Raw genomic sequence first — 24510 nt, 5'->3', positions numbered from 1 at the left:
CCTAGAATATAAGAGCTAAAGTACCCCTGCAGTACCTTATAGAGATATTGAAAGGCACAAAGGCGTTCCATAAAAATATGGAGGAATGAGGCCCTAGGAGGAGTTCCTTTATAGGATTATGAAACTTGGAAGTGACTTGCAATATCCTTATCACATATAAGCCAGGGGAACTGTACCCCATATAATGCATGGTCACATCATCACCTGTCCCATAAACCACTTAATACCTTGCTGTGTAGCTCTTTCATGAAAAAGTGTGCATATTTGCAAACATGAAGAATAAAAATAAAATCTCTAGAGCAAAATTAAACACACCAAAAGCCTGTTAGATATTTGTTGTAAACAGATATTAAGAATTTCCCTTGGGTGGACGAGCGAAGGCGCGTAGGGCTGAACTAAGGACTGCAGATACTGGGGGGCTACACCTGTTTAGATTTTAAACATGTAGCTCAGGGCTTAGAACTTAACTCGCTTCTCTACCCGGAGCCAATGAAGGTCACGCAAGTGACCAGAAACTCCATGTACAGCAAAGCCACAAATGTGGACTACTGCAGGTGCCTACCAGCATGAAGTCCTCAGACTTATGTAGCTTTCTACTTTCAATGAAATTAAACAGTAACAGCCAAAAATGAGTTTTGGTCACACTTTTTAATACAGTAATTGGGGCTAATTTTGGTCAGTGTCTCCAGTAGCATTATCTCATTATTATTTATGGCTATTGCTTCTTTGTGTTGTGTTTTTGTGTGTGTTTTGATGGCTAAATGGGATACTGAACATCACAATGAACCCACAAGAAATGCTAGGCTCGTACAGTCTGTCTCTCTGCCTAAGGTCAGTAATGTTAACGTTTCTTGTTCATTATTTTGTTTACTTTTTTTTATATTAAGCATGATCTCACTTAGAGTGGTGGGTGTTTTCCAGAACGTTAGAAATACAATATACACCTTTCCATAAAAGTCAACCACATTTTCCATGGCAGTCTTTCGCAGGGCTAACGTGACCTGTCATCATAGAAGCGGCAGCAGAACAGCCACCATCTTTAATGGAATTTGAACCACTCTATGGTAGACCCAGAAGCTGAGCCAGAGGTGTCCCTGTTAGTGTTGGATCCACTGTAGAGGCAAATCCTACTTCGCCAGCTCAACCGCCAGAGGTGCCTACAGAAGATCTACTGATTTTGAGGGACTGTGTTGTTACTACTCTCCTCCAACCCAGGCCCTATGCTTTAGAATATGGTAGTCCTTTCAAGATCAATGGTTTTACAGCTTTGTTGAAACTTAAGGTTTACAAGCAAGTGCATTCAGTGGATTTTATCACATGATACAGAATAGTCGTGCCTCGGAATCTGCAAAATAATGGCAGTGACGCGGAGTCCTAAGAAATTTGTTAGAAAAATGTTTTGTTCTCTTTATTTCGAGAATTAGTCAGATCTCTTCTGGCACAATTTATGAAGTGACATTTTCTCATCACAAGCCATTAATCCAACGTCAACAGTGGTTTAGGGTCAGATGTGCTCCACCACGAGGCAAGGGGGATATTGGAGGATCAAGATGGCCTCAGACATCAAATCTGCACGACGTGGTGTAGGTTCTGTGGGGCCTGATGCTTTTCAGGGAGGGTGCAGGAGGACAGCACCTTCAGGCCCAGGCATTGAATGGGTCACAAGCATGCACCGAATTTACTAATGATTACTGCAATGGGTTTATCAATTGCCTTATTATATTTTAAGGTGGTGGGTGTTTACATAACGTGTCTTATATTATATGTGAAGTTTGAGTATGGTGCAAATGATTTGTATAAGCATAATACTTTATGTTCTTGAATATACAGCTAGTAGATAAACATAAGGGTATTTCTGAGTTTGAAAGACTTACTTGCATTGCAGAGTGTGGCGAAGGTGGTGCTCTCAAATTGTAATTACAGGTAATGGGATGTGCTTAATGTCTTAATGTTCTTAAGCTTGATGTGCTTAATGTTTGACAGTGACTTTGAAGGGGTCTAAACAAACAATGAGCTTCTTTTTTCAGTGCAAGAGGTTTCTGTGCCACCTTCTAAGTGCCTCTAGAAAGATTGTAAAATATACATTCTTTAGGCGCAGAATTTAAAACTGTTTCTTTCAATTGGTTCACATCCACATGCGGCGTGCAAAAAATCTCTACTACCAGCTATATTTCTTAAAATCCTGCATAAAAGATTGACTTTCAAGAAAACTTTTACTTACTTTCATCCTTTATTTTTTTAATACACATTTGCTTCCTTTCTGCCTAACTTTTCTGTATATTAACTACTCTAAATCTCATGCCTATTAGCCTTAAGCTCTTTTTGGAAACCATAACAATATTTACTCAATTCTAGCAAGCATCTGCTTCTCACGTACAACTATGGTAATAATGTATCACAAAGAAACTGGAGTGAATACACGAATGAGCATGCAAAACTAACCCAGATAACTAATGGACTGACCGCTAACCATGGGCTCCTGGGTAGCGTGCTACTCGCTGTAAAGCTCTGCAACGCCTCATCAGGGATATTAAGGGCTTTATAAATGCAATTTGAACTAAACTAAACTAAACATCTGCTTGCTAGCCTGCTCTGGTCTTGTTTGCAGTAACTGTTTGTCGCAGACACATCCCGTTATGGGAGTCACCGAACCAACCTCTTTGTTTTGCTGAAGGCAGTTTAATCTGTCACACCCTGGAAGGGAGCCAGCTGAGAAATTCCTTCATGCTTGAGCGCTGCTAGCCCGAGACAAATGTGCCCAGTGGTCCACAAAGGTTAAATACAGAAATGTGGAATTCTACCTGTCTATAGAATCAGCCGAAACCCAAGAAGCCTGCTGGGAGGCCAAACGAGCGCCGACATGGGTCAACATTGCACATATCAAGGCTTGAACTGTGCAGGGCCTTGGCGCTTGCAGGTCGCCGCATTCTGAGGCATTTGTCTCAGACAAGTAGAAGCAATTGTCTTAAAGCACTTAATCACTTAAAGAGCATGATTTTCCTCAGGCAGCATTGCAGGGGTGAATCTAAAACCTGATAATGTGCTTACTCACGGTACTGGATGCAGTAATCAGTTCGTGAAGGCATTTAGAATTTTAAGGGTCACAGCACGGCTTTGCATCTGATCTTGATGAAAGAAATATCAGCATTTATTAATGTTAATTAAAGCAAAGATATTAGGCTCTCTAGCGGAAAACAGTTTTAGTTCTTATAAAATGCAACAATCTTTAGAAAAAAAGCCTTGACCAGTCACAAAAATTTAAAAAAAAGATTCTTAATACAAGCTGCTGCCGCCCGGGAGGGCTCCCTGCGGCAACCGACAGTCGCAGAAGCATTCAGAGCGATGACGGAGCCGAACACTGCTGGCCCCGGTGCTCCAGCTGTCCCGGCTGCTCTGGGGGGTCAGATGGACCGAGGGACCCCGATTTAAATTCGGGTAACTTAGGTCAGGATGCGGATGGTACCAATGCTATCATGGCTGAAGAGATGGATTCTGGTCATCGTAGTCCTTCACCTCAGTCTGCTGCTAACACTGGTGCAGATGCAAATCCCGGACTGGAGCCGAGTGGGGTCCGAGGTCAGGATCGTGATCTTGAAAATAATGAACTGGGAAACGCTGTCGGGTCCCTGACAGGTTAGCTGGCACAGCCTCTGGGCGAGTGTATGGAGTGAATTCCATTGCCGGCTGGAGTATGTCTCTCTGGTAAACTGGCCAAGGAGGCTACATGCTCCATGACTGCAGTTGTAGAATCTGAGAGCGGCAAAGGTAATGGCAACCGCAGTGGCAGCACTATCGTGGTAAGCTTAAATATATGCTCTGATATAACCGCAGCTCTACCCGCACATGACAGCTGCAGACACCGGCGCAGGTACAGTCTGATGCACAGCCAGCAAGGCTGGAGGACGAGGGGGGGGGGGTAATGCCAGTATTGAGTCTAATGGCCAGAATAACCAGAACAACCATGGCATGACACCAATATGGTCTAGTGCCCCTCTGATATCCCCAGAGGGGGATAAGTTCTTCTCTTTAAATGATGACTCGGATTCATCGCAGTGTAGTGAACTTGGGACATCAGAGAGACAGTCTCAGGGGAGTCATACGCGACACAGAAAACACAACGCAGCCGGTCTACTAACTCAAAGCGACGGGCTAAGGCTAAGGCTAGATCCTTAGACTCAACTACTCGGAAACTCGAATGGGATTATTCTGCAACTATGTTGGCCTCGAGCACTGTTTGTGGATCTGAGCGTGGAAATGCTATACACAGTGGTACTGCTGGTCCTAACAATCCAGAATCCATGGCTCCACCTCCAACTTTGGAGCTACTGTATGCTACCCTTAAGCTACCCCCTTAAGCAGATGCAGGGAGAGGCGAGACAGGAGAGTAGAAGATTGTCACAGGCCACTAAAGAATTGCAAGGGGCGATCCGCAAGGTGAATAAGGTGTGCACTGATATTACCGAACGAGTCACACAAGTTGAAGAAAGAACCACTGCCGTGGAGGTGGAGGTTGACAAATTACAGGCTTTCAAGGTTACACAAGAAAAGCAGTCACTGGATGTATGCTGGAAGCTTGGGGAATTTGAAAACAGGCAGCGCCGCAATAATGTGCGGTTACTTGGACTGGGGTGGGGGGATTCTGTGGGAGAAGTTGGGCACTGGGTCAGCACAATTTGACACAGCACAATATGTGAGGGGAGGGATTGAGATGGGCACTTTAAATCAAAGCATGAGCAGAATGAAATCTGGAAGAACAAGATTAAACTCTGATGTATTAAAAGATGGTTGGATGATAGGGTCTTTTTTGTAAGAATTGGGGAAGTATAACATAATGAGTATATGAATAGCTTCAATTAACATCTGCGGGCTGCAATTCTCTTTAAATCTTTACATATACATATAGATATTCTTTGTGTCCAAGAAACACATATAGAAGGTATCAGAGCTCGTATCCTGGAACAGCTAGGATATAAGCTTATGGTGTGCACCGCACAGGGTACCCGCACTAGAGGGGTAGCTATCCTAACTCGTAGGAGTGACATAAAGGTTATAAGAAAATCTGCTGATCAATGGGGCCGGTGTGCGATGGTCGAATGTTTAGTGGGAGGTGAAAAATTCACAATATGCTCATTATATGGGTCAACGTGTGATGACCCGGATATGCTTGAATTTTTGGACTCCGATCTCACAATTTTGCCTCCCCCGGTGAGTGTTTGTGGGGATTTGAATATTAATGGGCTGGGGGTGCATTGGGGTATCCCAGGAAGAAGATACTCCATTAGAAAAAGAAGGGTCGGTGTAGCTTTAACAAATCAAAACAACAGTCTGACGGATGCATGGGCACATATGAAACCCACAGACCCCGGCAGCACCTTTTTCTCTGTACCACACAAGGCTATCACCTGACTTGATTATTTTTTTTTATCTCACCAGTTTATCTCTAATTTTAGGATTGAGAAGTATCCTCTCATACTCTCGGATCATAATCCACTAGTTCTCATAGTTAACTTCGCCGGGAGGGCCAAGCAAACTCGGGGTTAGACTTTCGAAAGGAGGCTTCTACATGATCCAGAGTAAGTGTCTCATATGAAGGGGTGGATTAAGGAATTCTGAGATTTTATTTGTGAGAGTACAAGTGCAGGGATAGTTTGGGATGCTTTTAAAGCAGCGGTCAGAGGGGAAACAATGAGTTATAGTATGCACCTTCAAAGGAAGGAGGCACAGCATGAGTAGGTGGTTAGAGACAGCTAATTCAGCAAGAAGAGGCGCTGGCCTCGGCTGTTAATACGGGCAGTCCAACTGAATATATAATGCTACAGTTGGCCGTAATTAAGGCTGAAGCAGGAGAACGGATAGCCGTCAAAGCTGCAGAAACTTATTGGGCAAAAAGAGAACACTGTCACAAGTACACCGAGCGGGTAGAGCATACACTGGCTGTGAGAGTGAGACAAAAAGCTGCTGCAGGAGAGATATCCGAAATCTTTGATGCTAATAGGATTATAATAGCTGTCTCCCTAGGGATTCAAGAGACGTTCCAGCAATTCTATCAACAGCTGTATAGCAAAGAGTCTTTAGAGACGCCAATGGCAATACAGGAGTACTTAGATAAGGTTTCCCTGCAGCGGGTGGATCCAACAGACAGGGGGGCTCTCGAGAAGGCTCTAACACATGAGAAAATAATGAGCGCTCTGCTAAATGTACCATCTAGCAAGGGTGCCAGCCGTGACCAGATCCCTTTAAAGTTCTATAAAACTTTTGTAGATATAATAGGACCTGATTTGACCGGATGTATGACGTTTCAACGCATGCTTTTACCACGCATGCCTTTACAATGCAGGAATTACAACGCAAGTCGTTACAACGACTTGCGTTGGGGGGCGCTGGATAGTGGAATAGTTTAATTTTCTATTCCAACTCCAGTCCCCGTGGAAAGTAGGGAAGGTGTTGGATAGAAATTAAACTATTCCCTATCCAACAGCGCCCTCCAGCGAAAGTAGTTGTAACGACTTTCGTTGTAAATCCTGCGTTGTAATGGTAGTGCGGGGTAAAAGTTTTGTTGTAAACAATGTTCCCTGATTTGACCGAGGTTATTCAGCAAGCTCAAAGGGGGGATTAGCACCGGAGTCATGGGCCAGGGCGGACATAGTGGTTCTCTTAAAAAAGGATAAGCCACAGAGGGAGCCAGGTTCCTACCAGCCCATAACACTTTTATACAGCAATGTTAAAACATTTTCAAAGGCTATGGCCACAAGGTTAAATAATATTATGAGGAAAACAATCCACCCCTGCCAACATTGGTTTATAGTTGGTCGAGGAACAACGCAACATGTGCGTCGAGTGCTAACACTTCTCGACGCAACAGAGATCTCAGGGGACCCTATGTTCGCTCTGTTATTGGATGCTGAGAAAGCATTCTATAGGGTCTCCTGGGATTTCCTGTGGGAAACAATGAAATGATTTGGTTTGGGCGGGGGGTTTATCAAAGCCATTCAGGTACTATATAGGGCACCCACAGTTTGCTTAAGGCTAAATGGTGGCTATACCTCACTTTTTAATATTGAGCGGGGGACTCGTCAGGGGTGCCTATGTTCACCCCTGCTATTTGCTATATACATCAATCCATTAATTCGCTTATTCGAGGGTAATAATGGAATTCACCCTATTGTCTGTCAGGGCTTGGAATCTAAATTGTTACGGCAAATCCTTCCATTGCACTCAGGGTGGTGGAGTCAGTTGCACAAGAGTTTGGCAGATTTTCAGGGTTTCGCACTAAACAAGTCTAAAACCCAAGTCATAAAGAACAAGCCCCCTATTATTGCGGATCCTCGAGTAACAGAATCAGTAGTGTATTCAGGAATAACTATTATGTCAGATCTGGTGAGAATGGTTGCGAGGAACATTGAGCCAGTAATCAGGAAGGCGAGATCTGATTTTGATAGAATTAATAACTTACATTTATCTTTAGTGGGCCGCTGTAATGTGGTGAAGATGATGTTTGTACCAAAAATTCTATATTTGTTTAGGGCAATACCGATGGAATTTGAGAAACACTGGTTTGTAACGCTGGAGAGTATAGTAAATTGATTCATCTGGGCACATGGGAAAACTAGGAGGGCCCTTAGGTTTATATCACTACCACGGGAGTGAGGGGGGTCTGCTGTTCCTGATTTTAGAATGTATTATTGGGCAGCAGCACTTCAATATGTGAGTATATTATTTGGTACACCTTCTGGGGACGTTGAAGGGGAAACAGGGCTCCCTGATGTATACAAGCTGTTGCTCGGGGATCAGGCCGTGAACTGTTTTATGAAATTTACAGAGCCAAGTTATTATAAAAGGACAACTGAGGTTCCGTGAATTCTGAACCCGTTTTATAAATGTCATAGTTTTGTTACGAATTTGATAGTAGCGAACCGTAACTAGTGAGTTTGGCTAGTACGAGTGATCTTGTTATGGTAGACCGACGGATTCACTATGTATTTGGAGATTTCGTTCTGAGCCATGGGTTCCATTTTGTGCATGGCAGCCATTTTGTGGTTGCCCTCACATAGGCCGATGACTACGGCCAAACGAGTGCATGTTAACTGACTTTTAGATGAGATGAGTGAACTGACCCCGCTGCCTGAAGCTGACCTTGTTAGGCCAGTTCCTTGCCCAGTAGCTGATCAAGATTGAGGATCAAAGCACAGGACATTGTAAAGTTTGGTATGCACACACACACACACACCCCTTATTCCATTTCTCATCTGTTTCTGTTCCTTCTTTTATGGCCTGTTTACGATATGGGTTGTGGTCTTTTATTACGGGTTTGTCCGGCATGTGTAAGAAGGAATGTTGGGCGTTTCTGTATAATTAATGGTGGTCCGGATGCTGAGTTTTGTAACCCTAAGCATATATAAGGCCTCTGTTCTCTGTACTCCTCAGACTGCCTCATTCAGTTGCTAAGGCTTCTGGGTGACGTAGCCTCACTTATTTAAGTTTAATAAAGATGTCTTTTCATATTTCAGCTTCTGTGCCAAGTTCTTTGTTATATTAGTGAGACCTCTGAGAATTAAGATTTCAGTTCTTCACAACATTTAAGACTTGCGCAGCTGCCTTCAAAATCTAGGTTACACTGAAAAAAAGACTGGTCTTGGGATGTTTAACCATTATACCCAGCTTTATAAAAACCCTATGTTTCCTTAAATCTTTTCGAATGAGATTACTGCAGATTGGTCAGATAAGGGGGTCCGGAAGGTGGGGGATCTAATTCAGAACAAAGACTTACGCCAGTTTGGGGATATACAGTCGGAGTTTGGAATTGATAGAGGCAATTTTTTCAAATTTCTACAGTTGCACAGTTTTTTTGCAAGAAGGTGGGGGGGCTTTACGGGTTTAGCAGAAACAAAGTTATAGATATTATTAGGGGCAGCACGAAGGGTACTATCAGGCTATTGTATGCAGAATTAGTAGCATTAAAGCAATACAATGTGACTAAACATGCAGGAAAATCGATGGAACAGGTGGGTGCTGAACCAGAGAGGTTCGAAGATTCTTTAGAATTAGGCGAGATGGCTCTGTGCTCGGCTGGGCTTCAAGCGCAGCATTATAAGACTAGCTTTGCATTTTACCATACCCCAGCGAGAATAGCACTGTGGGGCGGCTCAGTAGGGATTACTTGCCCGCAGTGTGGTGCACCTGTTGCTGACCTTGTACATATGTTTGCATCTTGCCCACGCCTTGAAAATCTGCTAGAATCTATCATAAAATGTTTAGTTTCGTCACTAGGGCTGAAAGTTACACTAACGCCTGCTTTGATTTTGCCTGGAGTTAGCAGTGGCGAACTGCAGGATCCGGCTTATCAATTTCTCTTTTTGGGTATGGCTTTAGATGAGTATCGCCACCGCCTGGCTTGATCCGCTGCCCCTAACGTTTCAGCAGTGGTTTTCGCGTTCACTCTCATTGTTTGTTATGGAAAGAGCTATCTATGAGAGGAAGGGTAAAAAGGCGAGACTGATGGGACGGCGCATCTGGGCTCCCCTAGCAAGGTGGAAGGATCGAGAGAATGATAACTAATGTAGGCTGGTATGCTGGGCAGGACGGGCGGAAATTTCCAGAGGGATTTTAGCTCAAATGTTCCTAAACTCCCATGGTCACTTTATGTATGATTTATGGAGGGCAATGTTTAAACTTTGCCCCCGGATTAAATTATGGGGTGGAACTGTTATGGTTCAGTATCGTATATATTCGTTTTTGATTGGTAATAGGTGCCTGTGGCTCGAAGGCCCATTTTTCTTTTGATGTTATGACTACTAAGAAAGATGGCTCTAACCTCACTGAATACATTTGATTTATGACTTTTATATTTTTGTATATGTTTGTAAATGATTGGTAGCTGGAGGATTGAAGGCTCATTCCTCTGAAGATGCTATGACTACCAATGAACTTGGCTCTAACCTCACTGTATAATTTTGCTTCATGAGTTTGTGCTGATATATAAAATATCAAAAACTGAATAAAAAGAGTTAAAATAAAATAAAAAAGAATTTAAGGGTCACAGCACGGCTTTGCATCTGATCTTGATAAAAGAAATATCAGCATTTATTACTGTTAAATAAAGCACAGATATTAGGCTCTCTAGCACAAAACAGTTTTAGTCCTTATAAAATGCAGCAATCTTTAGAAAAACAGCCTTGACCAGTCACAAAAATGAAAAAAAAATCTCAATACAAGCATTGTCCAAGTCCATAGATCTCGTGTTTAGACCCTATTGGTTTCGCGATGCAGTACAGCATTTCCAGTGCTGTGCATATGGGTACATAAGAATAAAAAAAAAGCCTATGGCACACCACCCGCACCATTTTGGAAGAGCGTGCACCATGCAAAAGTGTTTTTTTCTCTTATAAAACGGGTTGGGGAAGCAACAGGAGGTGGTGGGGACACAGAAGCAACATAGGGGATGTGGAGAGCATAATGGGGGCATGAGTGGAGGGGAGTAATAAGAAAAGCGAGGGTGGGGTAAAGCAACTCAGAAGGCGTGGGTGGGGGCTGGGGAAAAGTCACAGGTGAGAGATAGAGCAATATTGACCTGTGGGGGAAGAAGCACTCGGCCAAGAAGGCAAAACAGTAAGGAGAATCCCACAAGGCAGATCTAACCACATTTGGAGCGGGGATGAAGCATGCAGGTGAGAGAGAGTAAGAGGGTAGGCAGAAAAGAAGCACTTTAGGGAGACAGCTGGAAAACAAATCCGCTCCTGTGAAGTGCTTGAGTCAAAAGAAAAAAAGTAGTTCCATAACAGTGGGCAGTGGAAGCACGCAAGTAAATCGATTATGCCATAGGGGTGGTACAGACAGAAAGAAGATGGACAAGGCAACCCCTGAGAAAAGAAACAGGTAAATGAGGGTGACAGTAAAGTTAACTAATGGTAAGCAATAGGCAGGCTGCAAGTCCCTCTGTGTTCTTGTTAAGCCCACAATATGTCGTATGCATCCCGTCATCAGCGCTGTCTGGTAGGCTTCACCTAAAAAGGAGCAGTCCTGCTGCTATTGCTGCCAACTGCAGCTTTCTGTAGTTACACACATGCTTTCGGAATGAATTGGGTGGCATTTCTTTTAATTTATTGATCGAGATCGTTAGATCAGTAAAGAAAAATGACATTTTAATAAAGCAAGAATGCTTTTCGGCTAGCAGATTGGCTTTGCAGCATATGTTAGCTATCCAGGCCCACCCAAACAATTTAAATAAAATCAATATTGAAATGACCACAAGGTGATGGGGGAAAAAAGAGGAATGAATTGAGACTTTTTTTTGGGGGGGTGGTTTGTGGGAGTAAAGTGAGAGGAGTATGTGGGGGCAAAGAAAAATGAATGATAAAAAAGCTTTGTGGAATATAGAAAAATATTAAACAGCTCTCAATAAAGAGTGCATTTTAATTAAAACATGTATTTGAAGGTCTGCGACAGGAGAGGACCAAAAGGGAGTGAAGGGAAGGCAATGAAGGGGGCAATTTGAAAAGGGTTAAGCAGCACAAGCGAGAGCAAGAAAATGCAATTACTTGATGAAAAAGAAAAAAGTTGCTCCCTAAAAGTGATACAAATTAGGAAATCAAATGAATCGAAAAGTGGCCATGCTCCCTGGGCGGGACAAACATAAGAAGAGGAAGGCAAGCCATTGAATAAGAGGCAAGCGAGATTGAATATAAAGCCAACAAATGGTAAGCAATGGACAGGCTCTAAGCCCGCTATATGTTTTTGGAACGGTCCACACAAGTTTTTTGCACTTGGTGATACCTAAAAAAGAAAAAAATAATAATATGGTCCATCAAGTTTGAACTTGACTGAATTTTTAAAGTGTTAAAGGACTAGGTAGCAGCTTATGAACCACCTTGAAACCAATACTTTGAATAACAATAAAACAACATATTACCACAACTCACCCTTCCGGGTACTCCTGCAGTGATTCAGAGCCATTTACTTCTCAAGGCCACATCGATGAGGTACAGAGAGCTCCTTGTGGCGAGCACTGTTCCTACTGGAAAAAAGATCTTTTCCAACAATATAAGAGAAACTGCTAGTAAATTTATCAAACAGTAAACAATATACAATTTTGCGTTCTATTCTTTAATTCTCATTCATAGAACTTTTATGCAGTATGTATGCATTAATACCTTACGTTCATGTATCCTATTTGAACATCTGTTCTAACTATAGAACAATCAACATGTTTTGCATAGGGATGTAAATTGATACAGAACAAGTCTTTTATTTACATGCTTCTAAACATTTATAAAATCATAATTCATAGTCGTACAAGAATCAATCTGAGATGATTATCTGAAGACACGATGCCCAATGCATTTCGGGACCAAAAGGTACCCTTCTTCAGGGGTGAAATCCTAGAACATACAAAAAGCTAATCAGTGAAATCAATAACAATTAATGTTTTCAACATGGTAAGAACTATCTAAAAGTAAGAGACACGAAAGGGGGAAGAAAAAACATTATGACATCATAAATTCTAAACTAATATGGAGTGAACCTCCCTTGTTGTGATTAACTTCACAGTCTAAACATCTATGATATAGCATAATACAGATAACATCATATGTTTGCCTAGATGAACCTACTAAATGGATATTAAACATACACTTCTGGTGTTCCATGAGAGTAAAAAAACATAATGACGATCATCCATAATTAGAGTGATATAGCTAGGGCTAGTGTTAAGCCAAACATAAGTGTAGAAAACTTTACAGATATATGAAAACTAAAATTACATACAAAGAACACCTTTCTGACATGCTATGTAGAATACACTATGAAATAAGGCACCTGAAAAGGTCTGAATTATGAGGCGCTCAATGATATAAAGAAACAGTAGTGAAAATAACATGCTACTCGCATATTATAATTTGATGTGTGATAGACCTAGTGCCACAATTACACTACGCACGTACCTTTTAGTTACATGCAATACGACTGAAGTTGGAATCTTAATGTTAAACTTGAAAGTAGCTGCAGCAAAAATGGACTGTGCAGTATGACCCGGAAACTCGACCTCTGGGTGGGTTAGATAAAGGACACCAGATGTAAACAGGGCTTTCTTGCTGAAAAGTGCAAGTAGACTTGAAAAATATATAAACTATACCTAAGATACTGATTGTCGCTTAGAGGAAACTGGGGTTCTTCTACCACCTTCTTATGTACGAAGTTACTTCATTTTTAAGACCATGTAGGTGTGCCGGTAAAACAGTGTGTAGCTGTATAAAAACACCAAATGGTGAAATGAGGGTATGTAAGTATGCTCTGATACTCGAAAACACTTGGATGCTAAAGGATATACTAAGTGGCGCATACCTTGAACTCTATCAAGACGTTCCCCAGGATAAAGATTGTAGTTGGAACGTGGTTTGGATCAAAATGTGCTCGTTGAAGGGGATACGGTATCATAGAAAATAATGTGCCACTGAAAAATAGGAAAATAGCCTGTCACTATGGGCTCACGCTCGCAATAAAATACTAGTGTTATTTCGGTTGGTGAGTCTAAATAATTACCTCCGTATGGTCGTTGAAAATGCGGGAACGTTTCACCCGTTAAGACGCAACTGCGGGGTAGTAATGCAGAGCGGGCCACTACAAAAACGTAAACATAATATGTCACTAATATTGCGTGACTGTTTGTGAAAAAATGACAATCTACACGGTCAGCACTAAGATAAACAAGTTTACCTCCGCGTCTTCGTGGTACGCTGTTCCTATGTCAGCTACTCCAGTTTCGAACTCTCAAGTAACCACGGAAGGTTACAACACGGCTATATAAAGAGTTCCCCTAATGGAAAAGGTATACGGGTGATTGTGGGAAATGTAGTCCCATGGTAACTGCCTAGCGTAACAAACTAGGTTGTGCCGATCTAAAAATTAGAACGAATGAATATGACTAGGCTTGGAAGATAGTCAGGGAGTTTTATGTTTCCATGTAACCCTCTGACTCGTGCGATGTTATAACGGGTATCTGAGAAAAAACAAAAAATTCTAATCAGATATGAAAAGAAGATACTCCACCAGTGTGTGGCAGTACTCGATAATTAGGATTTCTATGTCATTGAAATGTAAGGCGGCCAATTTGTACAAATGAAGCTGATGCTGCATAAAAGAGTGTGAGTCATAGGACAAGGTACTATAAACCCATGCATTCAGAGCTTAACCGGAGGTTGATCACAATCCTGTTACTAAGTTTCTAGGCATTTAACAAAATTACAAATGTCACATACATAGTTATATATTGCCATCAGTCCTGATACTATAATAGTGTGTTTACCCATAATCCAAGTCTGTGTCATTGCATATATCATACACATTTATCACAATGTAGTTGGTTAAAGGCATAATAAACATTGTTGCATCATGCTCCTTCGTGTTTCATGATCTTGTTGGGGAAATATAGCATCCCAAGCAGCTATTATTCTGTGACATGGCATGTTAATAAACCGAGATACAAGGTATGCTGACATAAACAAGACATCTTGATAAAATCTTATACAGTGTCATACTACTAATCAATAACGCAAAACAAGATAATGAAACACATTATTGGCAAAACCTGCCTGAAAACAGTATGAAAAAGTTTGATAACTCATGGACTTTAAGTGCTATGCTAATATGGGGGTCATATCTATATTGGAGAAGTGATAATGATAATGATGATAATGATAATGACATTTGTAAAGCGCAAAAATACCAAAAATGGTGTCTCGGCGCTAAAACGGAACCAAGAGTAGCACCCCAATCGACTCATCTCACTGAAACAACCAAGTTTTCAAAGATTTCCTGAAGCTCATAAGAGAGCTAGCCTTCCTAATCTCAGGTGGCAGCAAATTCCACAACTTGGAAGTGCCATAGTGAAAACTCCGACCTCCCCAGTGCGAAGTCCGGATCTTCGGCACAGTTAGAAGATTAGCACTAGTGGTTCATGGTGGTCGAAGATATAACCTTGGGGATCATAAAAAACATCCAAGATCCACACGATCATTAAGGCCATTTGGAATACCTGTACATAAAACGTCAATCCAATAAATTTCACGCTGTAGTAGTCTAGCAGAGTTGTCTAGCCCTTCCTTTTTCTGTACCACCTCAATTATCTGAGCACGTAGTTGTGCTATATTGTGGTGACTTTCGTCCCAATGAATAGCTATGGGGGTACTTTTGTTCTTAGCCTGAATGTTGCTCTTGTGCTCTGTAAGCCTGATTTTTAGTTTACGTTCGGTTTTACCCACGTATAATTTCCCACACGGGCCATTTGAGACAATAAACTAAATTGGTGCTGTTGCAATCTGATGTGTGCTTGAGTTTGATTTTCTTGCCTGTCATGGGATGAGTTAAAGGGTTACCAGTAATGATATTGTTGCAATGTATGCAATTCTGAAATTTCATGGTTTCTTTGTAATCAGATTGAGTTTGTGAATTGCTAGATGACCGAATTATATCCATCAAGTTGCGACCTCTTGTGTAGGCAAATATAGGTTTCTCAAGGAAAATACCTTTGAATTCACTTTCATTTTGGAGTAATTCCCATCTTTTGAGTATGATGTGTTTGATTTGATTGGCTGATGTGGAAAATTTCGAAACAAATGTAAATTCGCGTGTAGGTGCTTTAATAGCGGAAGTCAGCAGTGCTTGGCGATCAGTAATGGCTAGTCTGTCAATACATTGATCCAAGATTTCAGCTGGATATCCTCGTTGTTCAAACCTATTGCGGTGAACTTTTATTTGTTTGTCAAATATATCTGGAGTAGCACAAATTCTTTTTATTCTCAAAAAGTGAGAGTATGGTAAGTTTGTAATCAGACTTTTGGGGTGAAAACTAGTATACATCAGAGTATTGTTTCTATCAGTGGGTTTAATGTACACATCAGTCATTCATTTTTTGTCAGTCGGATCCTTGGTGACAAGTACATCCAGATAATGGACTGAATCGAGACTTATATTGTGGGTGAACTGAATCCTTGGGTTCTTTGTGTTCAGATCAGCGATCAAACCTTCAAGTTCTTGTTGAGTTTTGGACCATATCACAAAAATATCGTCAATGTACCGGCCATACATTACTATGCCTTGATTCCATTGATGGTTCGTTAGAATGTGTTCATGCTCAAAGAGCGACATGAATATATTAGCATAGGCTGGAGCCCCAGAGAATCCCATGCTAGTTCCGGTCATCTGCCCAAAAAATTGATCTTACCACTGGAAATAACTATTGTTTAGACAAAAATTTAACAATTTCAAGATGAATAGTCTTTTTTCTTGACATAACTTCATCTGTAGCAGTGCCCATTCCACTGCTTCCATCCCTTGTTGGTGATTGATGGATGTGTATAGTGCAGTCACGTCGATCGTGCACAGTATCCAATCTTCCCTGAAATATTCTTGGATAGATTCCAATTTAGACAAGAAGTGGGTGGTATCCTTGATGTAGGTGCACCACGATTGTACAAATTCTTGTAGAAAATGATCTAAATATTTTCCAATGGGGTCAAAGATAGAGCTGCAGCCTGAAACGATCGGTCGGAATGGGGGATCTGTAGGGTGTTTGTGGATCTTGGGTGTCATATAGAGTGACGGTCTTCTTGGGTTTGGTGTAGTGAGAAACAATTTTTGTGTGTCAGAGATAATCCCGGCTGTGCAGGCTTCTTGTAGCAATTCAGATAAAGCCTTCTGTAAGAGATTAGTAGGGTCATTGTCAAGTAATAGATAAGTCTGTTGGTCTTGGACATGTTCACATACTTTCCTGTTGTAATATTCTGTGTCCATGATGACAAGGGCGCCGCCCTTGTCTGCTGGTATTAAAGTGAGTTTAGAGTTTCGAGTAATCGATTGTACTGTATGGTAGTCATGGACCGTAAAGTTCTTGTTTTTCATAGATGTGTATCTGATCCTGGATAAATCCCTCTTGACAGTGTCCTCAAAAAAATCTAGGATTTTGTGAGATGTCGGAGCCATATATTTACTTTTGGGTTTAAACTTCATCTCTTCCAATGATAGGTCTTGATCCGATTGGCATTCCAACGTTCTTGAAGTAATGACGAAGTCTGAGCTAGCGCATGAATTTGAACAATGCCACATTAGTTTCAAGTGCTGAAGTGTTATTCGTCGGTACAAAGGACATGCCTTTGTTCAGGGTCATAATCTGTTTCTTGGATAACTCGAGGGACGAAATATTTATGATAAGGGTAGATTTTTCCCACTGCGAAGTGACCTTCCCTTGTCCTCTCCTGGTGGGACGTTTGACTGTCCTTGTGGTGCTTCTACTAACGGTGGTGGTGGTTGCCCTCCCGTCGTGGCCTGTAATAAAAAAGAAGAACCCGTGGTTGTCTTGTTGGCTGCTTGCACATTGGGGACTGTTGAAGTTGAAGATGCGGACGCTACTGCCGATTTAGCTATAGGTTGTCGGGATGCAGAGATATCTTGATCCGTAGTGATGCTTTCTTCACTAGAAGTCATAGTTTTGTGTGGAGTAAAACGTCTCTTGGCGTATATCTCAGTCCACGTGTAGACTTCGTTTAATTTGTAATCTATAGTATCGCGACGGTACTTCCTTATCTTCCCTTCCTGGAGTTCTCGGTTGTAACGGTCAAGTTTAGCGTTCAATTCTTCCAGGGTAGTTTCCCAGATGGTCGGGTCTATTGCAGATGATAGATCTCTTTTTAAATTGAAGATTTCCTCATCCAAGTCCTTGATGGTACGTGATAATTCTTCTATGATTAGAAGGATAAGATCTAGAGAGCATTTATTTAATATGGAGAACCATTTGTCCATAAATTGTGGGTTCAGATGGAATCTAAATAACATTGGTCTCAGTGCTATCCTTAGTCCCCTCGGTATTCTTTTTGCTCGGTGATATTGGACAAGCGTAGATGCGTGAAGACGTTGATTGAGTTGCCTCCTTGTCTGATATTCCAGTTGTTTAAGACGTTGGATTGGAGAACCCCCTTTAGTGTCTACTAATTTGATTTCATTGATCAAAGCGTATATATCTGTAGCTTCTTCTGCTGTGTACGCTAGGGTGTTGGCTCTGTTTTCAGTGATGTGTCTGATACTGTCAAAAGATGCCATGTCGACTATAGCGTTATCAAAATAAATGTTATAGTTTAATTGAGGGTGCTACCTCAGAAGGCCAAAGTGAAATAACAAAGAAGAGAAAGAGGAGCACTCAGTGTGTAATCTTAGGCTGAACTATTAACTAATCTCATCCAAGGGTGCGTCACTACAGAATTGTGTTGGCTAACACAAAGAGTGAAAGTAATAACTAAGTAGAGAAAACCTACTTGTAGCGAGCACTGTTCCTACTGGAAAAAAGATCTTTTCCAACAATATAAGAGAAACTGCTAGTAAATTGATCAAACAGTAAACAATATACAATTTTGCGTTCTATTCTTTAATTCTCATTCATAGAACTTTTATGCAGTATGTATGCATTAATACCTTCCGTTCATGTATCCTATTTGGACATCTGTTCTAACTATAGAACAATCAACATGTTTTGCATAGGGATGTAAATTGATACATAACAAGTATTCTATTTACATGCTTCTAAACATTTATAAAATCATAATTCATAGTCGTACAAGAATCAATCTGAGATGATTATCCGAAGACACAATGCCCAATGCATTTCGGGACCAAAAGGTACCCTTCTTCAGGGGCAAAATCCTAGAACATACAAAAAGCTAATCAGTGAAATCAATAACTATGAATGTTTTCAACATGGTAAGAACTATCTAAAAGTAAGAGACACGAAAGGGGGAAGAAAAAACATTATGACATCATAAATTCTAAACTAATATGGAGTGAACCTCCCTTGTTGTGATCAACTTCACAGTCTTGCTGAAAAGTGCAAGTAGACTTGAAAAATATATAAACTATACCTAAGATACTGATTGTCTCTTAGAGGAAACTGGGGTTCTTCTACCACCTTCTTATGTACGAAGTGACTTCATTTTTAAGACCATGCAGGTCTGCCGGTAAAACAGTGTGTAGCTGTATAAAAACACCAAATGGTGAAATGAGGGTATGTACGTATGCTCTGATACTCGAAAACACTTGGATGCTAAAGGATATACTAAGTGGTGCATACCTTGAATTCTATCAAGACGTTCCCCAGGATGGAGATTGTAGTTGGAACATGGTTTGGATCAAAATGTGCTCGTTAGAGGGGATACGGTATCATAGAAAATAATGTGCCACTGAAAAATAAGAAAATAGCCTGTCACTATGGGCTCACGCTCGCAATAAAATACTTGTGTTATTTCGGTTGATGAGTCTAAATAATTACCTCCGTATGGTCGTTGAAAATGCGGGAACGTTTCACCCGTTAAGGCGCAACTGCGGGGTAGTAATGTAGAGCGGGCCACTACAAAAACGTAAACATAATATGTCACTAATATTGCGTGACTGTTTGTGAAAAAATGACCATCTACACAGTCAGCACTAAGATAAACAAGTTTACCTCCGCGTCTTTGTGGTACGCTGTTCCTATGTCAGCTACTCCAGTTTCGAACTCTCAAGTAACCGCGGAAGGTGGATCTTGGATGTTTTTTATGATCCCCAAGGTTATATCTTCGACCACCATGAACCACTAGTTAATCTTAAAAAAACACTTCTCCAATATAGATATGACCCCCATATTAGCATAGCACTTAAAGTCCATGAGTTATCAAACTTTTTCATACTGTTTTCAGGCAGGTTTTGCCAATAATGTGTTTCATTATCTTGTTTTGCGTTATTGATTAGTAGTATGACACTGTATAAGATTTTATCAAGATGTCTTGTTTATGTCAGCATACCTTGTATCTCCGTTTATTAACATGCCATGTCACAGAATAATAGCTGCTTGGGATGCTATATTTCCCCAACAAGATCATGAAACACGAAGGAGCATGATGCAACAATGTTTATTATGCCTTTAACCAACTACATTGTGATAAATGTGTATGATATATGCAATGACACTGACTTGGATTATGGGTACACACACTATTATAGTATCAGGACTGATGGCAATATATAACTATGTATGTGACATTTGTAATTGTGTTAAATGCCTAGAAACTTAGTAACAGGATTGTGATCAACCTCCGGTTAAACTCTGAATGAATGGGTTTATAGTACCTTGTCCTATGACTCACACTCTTTTATGCAGCATCAGCTTCATTTGTACAAATTGGCCGCCTTACATTTCAATGACATAGAATACCTAATTATCGAGTACTGCCACACACTGGTGGAGTATCTTCTTTTCATATCTGATTAGAATTTTTCGGTTTTTCTCAGATACCCGTTATTACATCGCACGAGTCAGAGGGTTACATGGAAACATAAAACTTCCCGACTATCTTCCAAGACTAGTCATATTCTTTCGTTCTAATTTTTAGATCGGCACAACCTAGTTTGTTACGCTAGGCAGTTACCATGGGACTACATTTCCCACAAGCTCCCGTATACCTTTTCCATTAGGGGAACTCTTTATATAGCCATGTTGTAACCTTCCGCGGTTACTTGAGAGTTCGAAACTGGAGTAGCTGACATAGGAACAGCGTACCACGAAGACGCAGAGGTAAACTTGTTTATCTTAGTGCTGACCGTGTAGATTGTCATTTTTTCACAAACAGTCACGCAATATTAGTGACATATTATGTTTACGTTTTTGTAGTGGCCCGCTCTACATTACTACCCCGCAGTTGCGCCTTAACGGGTGAAACGTTCCCGCATTTTCAACGACCATACGGAGGTAATTATTTAGACTCACCAACCGAAATAACATGAGTATTTTATTGCGAGCGTGAGCCCATAGTGACAGGCTATTTTCTTATTTTTCAGTGGCACATTATTTTCTATGATACCGTATCCCCTTCAACGAGCACATTTTGATCCAAACCACGTTCCAACTACAATCTTTATCCTGGGGAACGTCTTGATAGAATTCAAGGTATGCGCCACTTAGTATATCCTTTAGCATCCAAGTCTTTTCGAGTATCAGAGCATACTTACATACCCTCATTTCACCATTTGGTGTTTTTATACAGCTACACACTGTTTTACCGGCACACCTACATGGTCTTAAAAATGAAGTCACTTCGTACATATGAAGGTGGTAGAAGAACCCCAGTTTCCTCTAAGCGACAATCAGTATCTTAGGTATAGTTTATATATTTTTCAAGTCTACTTGCACTTTTCAGCAAGAAAGCCCTGTTTACATCTGGTGTCCTTTATCTAACCCACCCAGAGGTCGAGTTTCCGGGTCATACTGCACAGTCCATTTTTGCTGCAGCTACTTTCAAGTTTAACATTAAGATTCCAACTTCAGTCGTATTGCATGTAACTAAAAGGTGCGTGCGTAGTGTAATTGTGGCACTAGGTCTATCACACATCAAATTATAATATGTGAGTAGCATGTTATTTTCACTACTGTTTCTTTATATCATTGAGCGCCTCATAATTCAGACCTTTTCAGGTGCCGTATTTCATAGTGTATTCCACATAGCATGTCAGAAAGGTGTTCTTTGTATGTCATTTTAGTTTTCATATATGTGTAAAGTTTTCTACACTTATGTTTGGCTTAACACTAGCCCTAGCCATATCACTCTAATTATGGATGATCGTCATTATGTTTTTTTACTCTCATGGACCCCCAGAAGTGTATGTTTAATATCCATTTAGTAGGTTCATCTAGGCAAACATATGATGTTATCTGTATTATGCTATATCATAGATGTTTAGACTGTGAAGTTAATCACAACAAGGGAGGTTCACTCCATATTAGTTTAGAATTTATGATGTCATAATGTTTTTTCTTCCCCCTTTCCTGTCTCTTACTTTTAGATAGTTCTTACCATGTTTAAAACATTCGTTTTTATTGATTTCACTGATTAGCTTTTTGTATGTTCTAGGATTTCACCCCTGAAGAAGGGTACATTTTGGTCCCGAAATGCATTGGGCATCGTGTCTTCAGATAATCATCTCAGATTGATTTTTGTACGACTATGAATTATGATTTTATAAATGTTTAGAAGCATGTAAATAGAATACTTGTTATGTATCAATTTACATCCCTATGCAAAACATGTTGATTGTTCTATAGTTAGAATAGATGTTCAAATAGGATTCATGAACGTAAGGTATTAATGCATACATACTGCATAAAAGTTCTATGAATGAGAATTAAAGAATAGAATGCGAAATTGTATATTGTTTACTGTTTGATCAATTTACTAGCAGTTTCTCTTATATTGTTGGAAAAGATATTTTCCCAGTAGGAACAGTGCTTGCTACAGGTAGGTTTTCTCTACTTAGTTATTACTTTCACTCTTTGTGTTAGCCAACACAATTCTGTAGTGACGCACCCTTGGATGAGATTAGCTAATAGTTCAGCCTAAGATTACACACTGAGTGCTCCTCTTTCTCTTCTTTGTACAGAGAGCTCCAACACAATCCAATCCAAACTCATTTTCGAAGTTTGATTTACACCTACTGCTGGGCAAATGATTAAGCAGCTGTACAGCCGCCTTAACATACAAGTACTATTGATATGGCAACAGCATTACTGAATTGGGGTGGCAGCGGTGGAATGTTTTCTTATCACCACTAGACCCTCTTTCTGAATGGCCTATTGAGTCTGATGGTCCTGGAAACGGAAGTTACTGTGCTCATCAGAATAATGAGTTGAGCTAAACACCTTTGACAAGTAGATTTCACCTGCTACAAGCAATTCAAATGTGGGTGGAATACCAGGGAATAACGAGTGGAAATACACACAGTAAGACCAATTTCTGCATGTTTTTCCCCAAAAACAAATGAGTTACTCGCCCTCTAATTACCAGAACTCTGGATATGGTAAATCAGGGGCCATTAAATAACAGGAATGATTATGGACCCCTCATAATGAAGGCCATAGTGCTGGTACCACTGCTATAGCAGCCCAGTCACTATAAGGCGGTGAAATCTTTGGCATGATTACAAACTCCTGCTCACTTTAATGATGCAAAAAGTTGTGGAGTTTTGTAAATCGCGAATCCTCACTATTATTGGCAAGCAATTGTGAACATTATTATTATGCAGTGGGAAATCCCCCAGCTTTCTGTCAAATTTGAAATGTGTTATAGACAAGCCCCTAGAGATTGAAGCCCCACCCACAGTCTTCAAATCTTGCCTGGTTACACCATTTCTAGACAGATACTCAGCCACTCTTACCCTTTCATCTTTAAGTCGCTTTCCAAACATACACCCTGAAAATAGGTAATATTTACTGTAAACACCTAATCCGTGCCATTGTGAGGGTCTAAATCTACGTCCCCAATAAGCACTGGGGTGAGTCAAAACTACTGTCTCATCACTTCTATTGTAACAGGCCCACAGCCAGACTCCTAAAGAACCTTTAGGATCCCAAACTTACATCTCTGTAGGAAATCCATATCATAAGTGCTATTTTATTTTTCAGGACTTAGTTTGCGTTTTGTGGTCTTTCAGAGACCAAATCACTTGGACTGAAGTAATAACGGTTGTAGAAATCCAATGGGCCACCACGCCAGCATTTTATAGGCATGGCGTGAATTTGCATGTCAAGTCCAGCAGCAAAATAGGGAATTTCTTTAAAATGCTGTGCTTTTTTGCTTTTTTCCTAAACTCAAAACATTAAATACTAGAAGAAATGGAGTGTCCAAGCGAATCCTATATTCTTTTTAAGGCAGAATTAAGAGATTTAAAAAAAAAAAAGAATATGTGGGATTTTATACAAAATTATATCCAAGTACCAGGAACTGGCCCATCGAGGATCTCAAAAAATGAAACTAATAAATATACAATTTTTCTCAGAAAAAAGGAGACATCCCACCCCTACCTCCAAAACTTAGAATACGTGCATCTACAATCTCAGTTTCACTTTAAAATAATCCCTCGTAAAGAAATATAGAGTTTTGCTTTAATAAATACTGTAACATATTTCAGTAAAAGTTTGTACAAAAATTCCTTAAAAATAGTGACTTAAGAAAAAATAAGTTGATCGTCTTTTTATTGGCTTTGCACTTCCACTGAGACATCAACATTAGGATGAGTGCAGAGGTGTTAAGTTTCAATTCCCGATACCTCATCTCCTTCAGTGTCCCATATGACCCAAACTACCCTCCCCTTGTCTCCATCCTCACCTAGCGTATACCCTTCCAGGTCTCTTGTGCCCACCTCCTGAACTTCACGCTGCCCTGTACACCTTCGAAATATGAGGTTGTCAGTTGCCAGAGAGTGCTGTGTTTTCACATTTAGGGCCAGATGTACGAAAGCTTTTTGCATTTCTTAATTTCGGCCAGTTAAGAAATGCAAAACAGCCTTTTCATATGTATAAAGGCCAAAAAACAGTCACAATTTGCGATTTCTATCCAGTAGAAATCGCATGTTGTGACTGTGATTTAGGAAAAGCAAATTGGGATTACCTATTTGGGATTCCTAAAGCAAATGAACGAAGAATTTTCCAAATGCAAATTGGAAATTTAC

The sequence above is a fragment of the Lissotriton vulgaris genome, chromosome 4_1 (genome assembly GCF_964263255.1).
Source record: "Lissotriton vulgaris chromosome 4_1, aLisVul1.2, whole genome shotgun sequence".
Taxonomy (NCBI): Eukaryota; Metazoa; Chordata; class Amphibia; order Caudata; family Salamandridae; genus Lissotriton; species Lissotriton vulgaris.
The sequence above is the reverse complement of the archived record's forward strand: the minus strand, read 5'-3'. Positions refer to the sequence as shown.